Source organism: Bombina bombina, chromosome 8 (genome assembly GCF_027579735.1).
Source record: "Bombina bombina isolate aBomBom1 chromosome 8, aBomBom1.pri, whole genome shotgun sequence".
Taxonomy (NCBI): Eukaryota; Metazoa; Chordata; class Amphibia; order Anura; family Bombinatoridae; genus Bombina; species Bombina bombina.
The window spans coordinates 140833636-140847333 of record NC_069506.1 but is presented as its reverse complement, the minus strand read 5'-3'; positions in this window follow the sequence as shown (position 1 = coordinate 140847333).

The following is a 13698-nucleotide window of genomic DNA, read 5'->3' as shown; positions in this document are numbered from 1 at the left end:
AGTCATAAGATAAGGTCTAAAAGAATCAACAAACAGTGAAAGCTGTAGTCAGAATATATCATAAAACTTCTAGAAAATGTGGTGTTAAATAATAAATTGACTCTTGGAATTTATTATTTGCATATATACTTGTACAAGGCAGATGCCATTTAGTACATTCTATGGGGTAGATTTATCATACCCCGAGCAGACATGATTCACTGTAGTGTTCATGTCTGCCCTGCATCGCTAAATACCAACAGCATACGCTGTCAGCATTTAACATTTGGATTGGATGAGACTCTTAAGCGCTTGTGCTTAATTACCCAATAAGGAAAGATAGTCTTACTATGTAGTTGGATTCAATGAGATCTATTTATTTTTAGAATTATAAATACATACAATAAAATTTAAAACAATAGAAATTGATTCTTAAAACAAATCTAACTGGTTGGCCAACCATACAGTGTGAATAAAATGTTATAATATGTTTTCCAATCCCTGTTACTTAGTGTGTTATACAAACATATCTGTATATTTGAATTTTTGAATTTTGGTTTAATTGCAGATATTTTTTATGGATTTGATATAGTGGACTTGTGAAGAAGTATGGTATCCACAAAGAATATTCGCAATATTAATTCTTAATTACCATATTTACCATATTCGTTTGTTTAAAGCTGAACATACATAATTAAAATAGCGTCAATGGTATCAACAATATAATTAAAAATAGCGTCAATGGTATCAACAATAGTAACAAATAATAAAAGTGAAACAAAAATAAAGTGATACAGTAAAAATCGTATAAGTTATGAAAGATAAAGTCTTTCTGCCGTGATCGTTAGAGTAATTGTTAATTGCTTTTTGTTAAAAGCGCTGTTGTTAAGTCCTCCGTGGGGATAGTATGTGCGGGCGTGCTGCAACACGTTTTTATCTAATTGCTATATATATTGCGATTATAAGTCACTGTTAAGTAGTTTTGGTTATCTGTCCTTCACATTAACTTCCTTAGTTGGTGTAGGTATAATAAATCTTACCCGTTGTTTCTTTTGGGATACTTTGTTTCTGGTCTAGTTTCTTTTTGTACCCAATTCAATCTTTACTGTGATGAATGTGGATCGGAAGCCGGGATAGCCGCTGCCGGTGTTGTAGTGGTTTCAGTATGTCGAGTTGGTTTGTCTCTGCGATTACACACACTTGAAGAAGTAGATGCTGGGGGTATTGTGGTAGTGTGCTTTAAACCGTTAATCCTTTTGTCAGATGGCTGGGCTTTTTTGCCTGGTTCAGGTTTTCAAAACCTCTTGAATTGTTGCGAATGTGTTCTGTTTAGATCCGTACTCTATTTGTTTCAGAGTATCCGATCTGCAGGTGTCCACAGGTTTCTTTAGGCCCAATTATTAGGTAAGGTATTCAGTTGTTCTTGGCGGTCCTTTGAAAGGAGGACTAGGTGCTTTGAAGGTTGTACTTGAACGCTTCAGAATATCTTTCAAGCGTATTTGTTGGTCCGTGGTTTGATGTAGTCTTGGCGGTCCACTTCGAAAGTGGACTATGAAAATGTTCAGTGTAGCAAGGAGTAGGCAACGCGTTTCAGCTGATTAATACAGCCTTTATCAAGCATATCCTTGCAGTTGTAAACAGTGGGTTTTTGTATTCTGTGATTTGATTCTATTGGATCCCCTAGGTAGTTGTATCTTTACAATCTGGTGATCCTATTGGTTGTTGTGTCGGTGCTTTTGATTGGTCATTCCTTAGCATGTGACCTATTAATGGTTCAGTTTATCACGGTGATGGGGGAATTTTCACTTATTTGTATCAGATGACCAAGTAAATGCATAAAACGTTATGAAAACTTGTTCCAGTAGTAAACACAAATACGAATGTATTGTTATAATAAAAACATAAATAACTTTTTGTACGTCAGAGAATCTGTCCTTACAGGGTTTGTGAGTCAGTATAAGGTTTTTGGTATATGCCAATTTGAATATTTATTATGTTCTATTTAGTCCTTTAGTGCAAGAATTCATATTTTATTGTTGGTTCAATTCTAGGGTTGGTAAATTAGAGGTTTAGTCATTTGTTTTTGATGATGCAATTTAATATAACAGTGGAATGGGAAATTTCAATTTTGCGTGTTCTTGTTTGATCTTTAGTAATCGTTTGTTAAAAAGCAGTTTTTTTATTAATAATCGTTATTTCCATTATTATTGCTTTGGTGCAAGTATATGAAACATGCATTATTGGTTCTGGAATTTTTATTCCTATTTTTGTAATTTATTTATTTTTAGTGTTCGTTCTTTTATAATCTTTTGTTGAAGAGCAGGTTAATCTTTTGGTATTCATCATTTCAATTGTATTGGTTCAAGGATATAAAACATCCATTATTAATAGTTGTGTATCAATCTGTTGGGTTTCTCTTCCGAATTTGGAGTGTTTGTTCTCTTTTAGCCTTTGTTGAAAGAGGGTATCATAAAACGATTTCTTAAAATTTGGTGAAATTTTGAATTGTTTATGAAGTGTTGTTATCAGATGCATTATTATTGGTTCTGGAATTTTTATTCCTATTTTTTGTAATTTATTTATTTTTAGTGTTCGTTCTTTTATAATCTTTTGTTGAAGAGCAGGTTAATCTTTTGGTATTCATCATTTCAATTGTGTTGGTTCAAGGATATAGAACATCCATTATTATTAGTTGTGTATCAACCTGTTGGGTTTCTCTTCCGAATTTGGAGTGTTTGTTCTTTTTTAGCCTTTGTTGAAGGAGTGTGTCATAAAACGATTTTTTAAAATTTTTGGTGAAATTTTGAATTGTTTATGAAGTATTGTTATCAGATTGGGTTTTTGGTAAAACATGCATTATTATTGGTTCTGGAATTTTTATTCCTATTTTTGTAATTTATTTATTTTTAGTGTTTGTTCTTTTATAATCTTTTGTTGAAGAGCAGGTTAATATTTTGGTATTCATCATTACAATTGTATTGGTTCAAGGATATAGAACATCCATTATTATTAGTTGTGTATCAACCTGTTGGGTTTCTCTTCCGAATTTGGAGTGGTTGTTCTCTTTTAGCCTTTGTTGAAGGATTGTATTATAAAACGATTTTTTAAATTTTTGGTGAAATTTTGAATTGTTTATGAAGTGTTGTTATCAGATTGGGTTTTTGGTGTTGGCATGCAGGATTTTTTGTGGTTCAAGTATTCAAGAAACAGTTTAGACTGAAGGTCTATATTCAGACCTTTTGGTCTTAAGGTTTGCATTTCGAAGATCCATTTTGCTTCTTTTTTAAGTAGGTTGTTTGCCTGGTTACCACCTCTTATATTTTGTTTAATTTTTTGTATAGCTGTGTAGTTGAAATATTTTAGATTGCTGTTATTGCAAGTTCTGAAGTGTTTGGGAACTGGCAGGTCTTTATTTCTTTCTAGTTCCGATTTTTCTATTGATAATATGTGTTCCCTTATTCGTTCTTTTATCATCCTTTCCGTTTCACCTATATATTGTTTGTCACATTTTGTGCATGTTATAAGATATATTATGTTTGTGTCTGTACATCTTATAGTCTCTTTTATTTTATATTCCTTGTTTGTGATGCTGGATTTGAATGATTTAGCTTTTTTTGCATGTCTGCATGCTTTGCAGAAACCGCAGGGATAAAATCCCTGTAATGTTTCACCTTGAACTCCTTTTTGGATTTTCGGTTTGTTATGTTTTATGGTTGGAGCTAGTGAACTTTTTAGGTTTTTGGCCTTTTTGTAAATGAATTTTGGGTTTTGTGGTAATTTCTCTCTCCTAAGTGTGGATCTTGTTGTAGTATTTTCCAGTGTGATTTGATAATTTTTTCTATTTCACCTCTATCCTCACTGTACTCTGTGATGAAAGGGATGAACCATTCTTTAGATTCTTCTATAGTGTTAGTTTTATCTTTGGGTTTATATTTGAGTATGTCCTTTCTGTTGGTTTTTTGTACTTGAAGTCTTTCCACTTCTATTTCTTCCTCTGTGTATCCTCTTTCTATGAATTTCTCTTTAAGTCTCTTTGATTGGATTTCAAAATCTGTGTCTTTTTTACAGGTTTCTTTTGAGTCTAAGGAACTGACCCTTTGGTATATTTTGTTTCCACCAGCTTGAGGTGACCACTTGTTTCGTGTATGAAGTTGTTGGCATCGACCTCTTTGAAATAGGGTTTTGTGAGAAGCTCGTTATTTTCTATGCTAATTTCTAGGTCTAGATAATGTATTTTCTCTGTACTGTAGTCTGCAGTGAATTTTAGATTAAGTTGATTGTTGTTCATCATGTTCTAAGCAGGTATTTAAATCTTGTGTTGTGCCTTTCCAGACAAAGAAGAGATCATCAATAAATCTTTATACATGATTAAATTATTTTTTGAAGGGGCTCTCTTGTAGGAATTGTGTTTCCCATATTCCCATGAACAGATTTGCGTAACTAGGGGCAAATTTAGTGCCCATAGCTGTTCCGCAAATCTGTTCATAGTATGTGTTTTCGTACATAAAAAAGTTATGGGTTAAGAATAAATTCTTATACAATCTATTATGAATTCTCGTTGTTCTTTTAACATAGTTGGGTCATTTCTTAAATATTTATTGATGGCATGGAGGCCATCTTCGTGTCTAATGGAGGTATACAGTGCCTGAACATCGCATGTCACTAGTATATATTCATCAGTCCATTTGAAATTATCTAACATTATTAATAGGTTTGTTGAGTCTCTTAAATATGAGTCCTAAGTTTATGACGTATTTTTGAAGATATTTGTCGATATAGGCTGATAAATTTGACGTTAGTGAGTCAATCCTGAAATAATTGGTCCTGCCTGGTGGGTTAGTAAGTGATTTGTGGAATTTTTTGGAAGACGTATATGACTGGAATAATAGGGTGGTTAGGGAGAAGGTAGTTGTGTTCTTTCTCATTAAGAATACCTATATTAGATGCTTTATCCAGAAGTGTTTTAGAAATACTTTGTAAATGATGGTTGGATTACACCGTAATTTTTTGTAGGTGTTCACATCTTGTATAAGTGAATGTACCATTTCTTGTATTTGTTTGTATCTAAGATGACTATCCCTCCTCCCTTATCCGCTGGCTTTATTGTGATTTCGTTGTTTTCTTCTAGTTCTTTTATAAGGTTTTTTTGTTTTAGTGTGATGTTATGTTTTATTTTCTTTTGTGCGATGTTGCTTATATCTTCTAAAATCAGTTTCTCAAAGGTTTCTATGTAGTTGCCTTTTTCATGTTTAGGATAAAAGTTTGATTTTTCTTTTAGCCCTGAGTGTATGAAGTTGTCTGTTTGTTGGGTGTTTGTGATGTCATTAGTTATTTCTCTTTCGAGAGAGGTCTTCTGGAAATATTTTTGAGGGTTAATTTCCTAATAAATTTGCTGGCGTCTATATATGTTTCAAATTTATTTAGTTTTCCTTGTTGGTGCAAAAGAGAGGCCTTTATTCAAGATTTCTATTTGGGATGTATTTAGAGTGGACTTTGCTAAGATTAAAGATGCCATTTGCTTTATCTCATTCTTTTTCGCTTGTTGGTTTTGGTATTGGGGCTCTCCTCTTTCTCCTCTCTGTTCCCCTCCCTCTGTTACCTCTTCTTCTGAATGGTTTCTTTTTCTTCTGGTATTTGGGTGTGGTCCTACCTCTAAAAAATGTTGTTCAGTAGTTTACAAGCGGAGTGTTCACCTTTTGTGATAGTATTTCCATTTTCTAAAGGGCATATCTGTTGTATGTGGGCACTGGTCCAATTCTCTTTTTCAGTCCTGTTATTTTTATTTTTGTTGTTCCAACCATGGTTGGTGAGTTGGTGTTGTGTTGTATACTCTTGTTTCTATTGTAGTAATTGTGGTTTTTGTATTGTTCTCTGTAGTAAGTAGTTGGTGTAAATATTCTGTTCTATTTCTCTGGAGTATCTGTTTCTTTCTTATTTCTCTGGTAGTAATTTTGGTGGTTGTGCTGTTTATGGGTTGTATCCTGTAGTTTGCCAAGCGGGTCTGAAATTTTGTTCTCTTGTAGAGGAAAGTTCTTGGTTCCTTTTATAAGTGTTATATGAGTTGTGGTTATATGGTTTATAGTTGATCTCTCTTTCATTGTAATTTTGATATCTGTTGTTTTGTGTCCTGTAGTCTCTGTAATCGCTATTATTATGGTGGGATATTCATTTTAGGATGTATCACTATGTTGAGTGTCCTTAAATCTGTATTGTTGTTTTTCTGTAAGGGGCGGTTTATTTATCCCTGATGGGGAGGTCAGTTTTGTGTTCTACTGGGTGGGTTTTCATAGTTGCTCTTCTCCAACGGTGGCTTGTGTATTTATTTGAATCAGGGTTTTTTTAGATGTGTGTCATAGTCCTCTCTGTCTCTTCAAATTTATTTAGTTTGATTTTAATCAGTTCATCCTTGGTTTCCCTCATTATTTCTTAAGTTGTTCTTCCTTTCTTTTGTATTCGTCTAGATCTTTAAATATTTGGAGTTTACTCTCTATTTCATTGATTTCATTTCCTAACTTTATTAGAATCTCTTCTCTATGTTCTTTAATTAATTGCATTAGTTTAGCAGATGCCTCATCTAGGATCTCAGCCCATTTCTTTTTAAATTCTTCAGATTCTGTTTTGAATGTGCATTCCTTTTTTATACGTAGTCCCCTAGGTATTCTTTTAGCGCTTAAATACTCATTAAGAAAGATGCACTCAGTTTTGTGTCTAATTTCCAGAATAAGCTTTTTTTCTAATAAATTCATAAATTCTCTAATTTTTTCTTTATCGCTGTTATTGACTATAGTTGGTATTGTATGATTTGTTTTGTCAAAGATGTTGTGTATATTGTCATATATAGTTGATCTGAGTTCAAAGATATCGGTTCTGTCTGTTTTATCATTTTCTTTTCTAAGAGATATAGGGTTTTCAGGTATTTCTGTTGTGTGTAACATTGTGCTGTTATTTTCCATCACTGCTGCAAGGTTTATTATAGAGATTATTTAAGTGTATTGGTGTGTTGGGTTAATAAACTATGCGCTTGTGGGGTAAAAGCTAGGGAGTCTCGAAGAAGTAATCTCACAAACTTCAAAGTGGGGGTAAATCTGGAGTGATGAGACTCTTAAGCGCTTGTGCTTAATTACCCAATAAGGAAAGATAGTCTTACTATGTAGTTGGATTCAATGAGATCTATTTATTTTTAGAATTATAAATACATACAATAAAATTTAAAACAATAGAAATTGATTCTTAAAACAAATCTAACTGGTTGGCCAACCATACAGTGTGAATATAATGTTATAATATGTTTTCCAATCCCTGTTACTTAGTGTGTTATACAAACATATCTGTATATTTGAATTTTTGAATTTTGGGTTTAATTGCAGATATTTTTTATGGATTTGATATAGGGGACTTGTGAAGAAGTATGGTATCCACAAAGAATATTCGCAATATTAATCTTAATTACCATATTTACCATATTCGTTTGTTTAAAGCTGAACATACATAATTAACAATAGCGTCAATGGTATCAACAATATATTAAAATAGCGTACAATGTATCAACATATTGTAACAAATAATAAAAGTGAAACAAAAATAAAGTGATACAGTAAAAATCGTATAAGTTTGAAAGATAAAGTCCTTTCTGCCGTGATCGTTAGAGTAATTGTTAATTGCTTTATGTTAAAAGCGCTGTTGTTAAGTCCTCCGGTGGGATAAGTATGTGCGGGCGTGCTGCAACACGTTTTTATCTAATTGCTAATCTTATTGCGATTATAAGTCACTGTTAACGTAGTTTTGGTTATCTGTCCTTCACATTAAACTTCCTTAGTTGGTGTAGGTATAATAAAAATCTTACCCGTTGTTTCTTTTGGGATACTTTGTTTCTTGGTCTAGTTTCTTTTTGTTACCCAATTCAATCTTTACAGTGATGAATGTGGATCGGAAGCCGGGATAGCCGCTGCCGGTGTTGTAGTGGTTTCAGTATGTCGAGTTGGTTTGTCTCTGCGATTACACACACTTGAAGAAGTAGATGCTGGGGTATTGTGGTAGTGTGCTTTTAACCGTTAATCCTTTTGTCAGATGGCTGGGCTTTTTGCCTGGTTCAGGTTTTCAAAACCTCTTGAATTGTTGCGAATGTGTTCTGTTTAGATCCGTACTCTATTTGTTTCAGAGTATCCGATCTGCAGGTGTCCACAGGTTTCTTTAGGCCCAATTATTAGGTAAGGTATTTCAGTTGTTCTTGGCGGTCCTTTGAAAGGAGGACTAGGTGCTTTGAAGGTTGTTCTTGAACGCTTCAGAATATCTTTCAAGCGTATTTGTTGGTCCGTGGTTGATGTAGTCTTGGCGGTCCACTTCGAAAGTGGACTATGAAAATGTTCAGTGTAGCAAGGAGTAGGCAACGCGTTTCAGCTGATTAATACAGCCTTTATCAAGCATATCCTTGCAGTTGTAAACAGTGGGTTTTTGTATTCTGTGATTTGATTCTATTGGATCCCCTAGGTAGTTGTATCTTTACAATCTGGTGATCCTATTGGTTGTTGTGTCGGTGCTTTTGATTGGTCATTCCTTAGCATGTGACCCTATTAATGGTTCAGTTTATCACGGGGATGGGGGAATTTTCACTTATTTGTATCAGATGACCAAGTAAATGCATAAAACGTTATGAAAACTTGTTCCAGTAGTAAACACAAATACGAATGTATTGTTATAATAAAAACATAAATAACTTTTTGTACGTCAGAGAATCTGTCCTTACAGGGTTTGTGAGTCAGTATAAGGTTTTTGGTATATGCCAATTTGAATATTTATTATGTTCTATTAGTCCTTTAGTGCAAGAATTCATATTTTATTGTTGGTTCAATTCTAGGGTTGGTAAATTAGAGGTTTAGTCATTTGTTTTGATGATGCAATTTAATATAACAGTGGAATGGGAAATTTCAATTTTGCGTGTTCTTGTTTGATCTTTAGTAATCGTTTGTTAAAAAGCAGTTTTTTTATTAATAATCGTTATTTCCATTATTATTGCTTTGGTGCAAGTATATGAAACATGCATTATTGGTTCTGGAATTTTTATTCCTATTTTTGTAATTTATTTATTTTTAGTGTTCGTTCTTTTATAATCTTTTGTTGAAGAGCAGGTTAATCTTTTGGTATTCATCATTTCAATTGTATTGGTTCAAGGATATAAAACATCCATTATTAATAGTTGTGTATCAATCTGTTGGGTTTCTCTTCCGAATTTGGAGTGTTTGTTCTCTTTTAGCCTTTGTTGAAAGAGGGTATCATAAAACGATTTCTTAAAATTTGGTGAAATTTTGAATTGTTTATGAAGTGTTGTTATCAGATGCATTATTATTGGTTCTGGAATTTTTATTCCTATTTTTGTAATTTTTTATTTTTAGTGTTCGTTCTTTTATAATCTTTTGTTGAAGAGCAGGTTAATCTTTTGGTATTCATCATTTCAATTGTGTTGGTTCAAGGATATAGAACATCCATTATTATTAGTTGTGTATCAACCTGTTGGGTTTCTCTTCCGAATTTGGAGTGGTTTGTTCTTTTTTAGCCTTTGTTGAAGGAGGTGTGTCATAAAACGATTTTTTAAAATTTTTGGTGAAATTTTGAATTGTTTATGAAGTATTGTTATCAGATTGGGTTTTTGGTAAAACATGCATTATTATTGGTTCTGGAATTTTTATTCCTATTTTTGTAATTTATTTATTTTTAGTGTTTGTTCTTTTATAATCTTTTGTTGAAGAGCAGGTTAATATTTTGGTATTCATCATTACAATTGTATTGGTTCAAGGATATAGAACATCCATTATTATTAGTTGTGTATCAACCTGTTGGGTTTCTCTTCCGAATTTGGAAGTGGTTGTTCTCTTTTAGCCTTTGTTGAAGGATTGTATTATAAAACGATTTTTTTAAATTTTTTGGTGAAATTTTGAATTGTTTATGAAGTGTTGTTATCAGATTGGGTTTTTGGTGTTGGCATGCAGGATTTTTTTGTGGTTCAAGTATTCAAGAAACAGTTTAGACTGAAGTCTATATTCAGACCTTTTGGTCTTAAGGTTTGCATTTCGAAGATCCATTTTGCTTCTTTTTTAAGTAGGTTGTTTGCCTGGTTCCACCTCTTATATTTTGTTTAATTTTTTGTATAGCTGTGTAGTTGAAATATTTTAGATTGCTGTTATTGCAAGTTCTGAAGTGTTTGGGAACTGGCAGGTCTTTATTTCTTTCTAGTCCTGATTTTTCTATTGATAATATGTGTTCCCTTTTCGTTCTTTTATCATCCTTTCCGTTTCACCTATATATTGTTTGTCACATTTTGTGCATGTTATAAGATATATTATGTTTGTGTCTGTACATCTTATAGTCTCTTTTATTTTATATTCCTTGTTTGTGATGCTGGATTTGAATGATTTAGCTTTTTTTTGCATGTCTGCATGCTTTGCAGAAACCGCAGGGATAAAAATCCCTGTAATGTTTCTCACCTTGAACTCCTTTTTGGATTTTCGGTTTGTTATGTTTTATGGTTGGAGCTAGTGAACTTTTAGGTTTTTGGCCTTTTTGTAAATGAATTTTGGGTTTTGTGGTAATTTCTCTCCTAAGTGTGGATCTTGTTGTAGTATTTTCCAGTGTGATTTGATAATTTTTTCTATTTCACCTCTATCCTCACTGTACTCTGTGATGAAAGGGATGAACCATTCTTTAGATTCTTCTATAGTGTTAGTTTTATCTTTGGGTTTATATTTGAGTATGTCCTTTCTGTTGGTTTTTTGTACTTGAAGTCTTTCCACTTCTATTTCTTCCTCTGTGTATCCTCTTTCTATGAATTTCTCTTTAAGTCCTCTTTGATTGGATTTCAAAATCTGTGTCTTTTTTTACAGTTTCTTTTGAGTCTAAGGAACTGACCCTTTGGTATATTTTGTTTCCACCGCTTGAGGTGACCACTTGTTTCGTGTATGAAGTTGTTGGCATCGACCTCTTTGAAATAGGTTTTTGTGAGAAGCTCGTTATTTTCTATGCTAATGAGAAAGAACACAACTACCTTCTCCCTAACCACCCTATTATTCCAGTCATATACGTCCTTCCAAAAATCCACAAATCACTTACTAACCCCACCAGGCAGACCAATTATTTCAGGATTGACTCACTAACGTCAAATTTATCAGCCTATATCGACAAATATCTTCAAAAATACGTCATAAACTTAGACTCATATTTAAGAGACTCAAACAAACCTATTAATAATGTTAGATAATTTCAAATGGACTGATGAATATATACTAGTGACATGCGATTGTTCAGGCACTGTATACCTCCATTAGACACGAAGATGGCCTCCATGCCATCAATAAATATTTAAGAAATGACCCCAACTATGTTAAAAGAACAACGAGAATTCATAATAGATTGTATAGAATTTATTCTAACCCATAACTTTTTTATGTACGAAAAACACATACTATGAACAGATTTGCGGAACAGCTATGGGCACTAAATTTGCCCCTAGTTACGCAAATCTGTTCATGGGAATATGGGAAACACAATTCCTACAAGAGAGCCCCTTCAAAAATAATTTCATCATGTATAAAAGATTTATTGATGATCTCTTCTTTGTCTGGAAAGGCACAACACAAGATTTAATACCTGCTTAGAACATATGAACAACAATCAACTTAATCTAAAATTCACTGCAGACTACAGTACAGAGAAAATACATTATCTAGACCTAGAAATTAGCATAGAAAATAACGAGCTTCTCACAAAAACCTATTTCAAAGAGGTCGATGCCAACAACTTCATACACGAAACAAGTGGTCACCTCAAGCGGTGGAAACAAAATATACCAAAGGGTCAGTTCCTTAGACTCAAAAGAAACTGTAAAAAAGACACAGATTTTGAAATCCAATCAAAGAGACTTAAAGAGAAATTCATAGAAAGAGGATACACAGAGGAAGAAATAGAAGTGGAAAGACTTCAAGTACAAAAAACCAACAGAAAGGACATACTCAAATATAAACCCCAAAGATAAAACTAACACTATAGAAGAATCTAAAGAATGGTTCATCCCTTTCATCACAGAGTACAGTGAGGATAGAGGTGAAATAGAAAAAATTATCAAATCACACTGGAAAATACTACAACAAGATCCACACTTAGGAGAGAAATTACCACAAAACCCAAAATTCATTTACAAAAAGGCCAAAAACCTAAAAAGTTCACTAGCTCCAACCATAAAACATAACAAACCGAAAATCCAAAAAGGAGTTCAAGGTGAAACATTACAGGGATTTTATCCCTGCGGTTTCTGCAAAGCATGCAGACATGCAAAAAAAGCTAAATCATTCAAATCCAGCATCACAAACAAGGAATATAAAATAAAAGAGACTATAAGATGTACAGACACAAACATAATATATCTTATAACATGCACAAAATGTGACAAACAATATATAGGTGAAACGGAAAGGATGATAAAAGAACGAATAAGGGAACACATATTATCAATAGAAAAATCGGAACTAGAAAAAATAAAGACCTGCCAGTTCCCAAACACTTCAGAACTTGCAATAACAGCAATCTAAATATTTCAACTACACAGCTATACAAAAAATTAAACAAAATATAAGAGGTGGTAACCAGGCAAACAACCTACTTAAAAAAGAAGCAAAATGGATCTTCGAAATGCAAACCTTAAGACCAAAAGGTCTGAATATAGACTTCAGTCTAAACTGTTTCTTGAATACTTGAACCACAAAAAATCCTGCATGCCAACACCAAAAACCCAATCTGATAACAACACTTCATAAACAATTCAAAATTTCACCAAAAATTTAAAAAAATCGTTTTATAATACAATCCTTCAACAAAGGCTAAAAGAGAACAACCACTCCAAATTCGGAAGAGAAACCCAACAGGTTGATACACAACTAATAATAATGGATGTTCTATATCCTTGAACCAATACAATTGTAATGATGAATACCAAAATATTAACCTGCTCTTCAACAAAAGATTATAAAAGAACAAACACTAAAAATAAATAAATTACAAAAATAGGAATAAAAATTCCAGAACCAATAATAATGCATGTTTTACCAAAAACCCAATCTGATAACAATACTTCATAAACAATTCAAATTTCACCAAAAATTTTAAAAAATCGTTTTATGACACACTCCTTCAACAAAGGCTAAAAAAGAACAAACACTCCAAATTCGGAAGAGAAACCCAACAGGTTGATACACAACTAATAATAATGGATGTTCTATATCCTTGAACCAACACAATTGAAATGATGAATACCAAAAGATTAACCTGCTCTTCAACAAAAGATTATAAAAGAACGAACACTAAAAATAAATAAATTACAAAAATAGGAATAAAATTCCAGAACCAATAATAATGCATCTGATAACAACACTTCATAAACAATTCAAAATTTCACCAAATTTTAAGAAATCGTTTTATGATACCCTCTTTCAACAAAGGCTAAAGAGAACAAACACTCCAAATTCGGAGAGAAACCCAACAGATTGATACACAACTATTAATAATGGATGTTTTATATCCTTGAACCAATACAATTGAAATGATGAATACCAAAAGATTAACCTGCTCTTCAACAAAAGATTATAAAAGAACGAACACTAAAAATAAATAAATTACAAAAATAGGAATAAAAATTCCAGAACCAATAATGCATGTTTCATATACTTGCACCAAAGC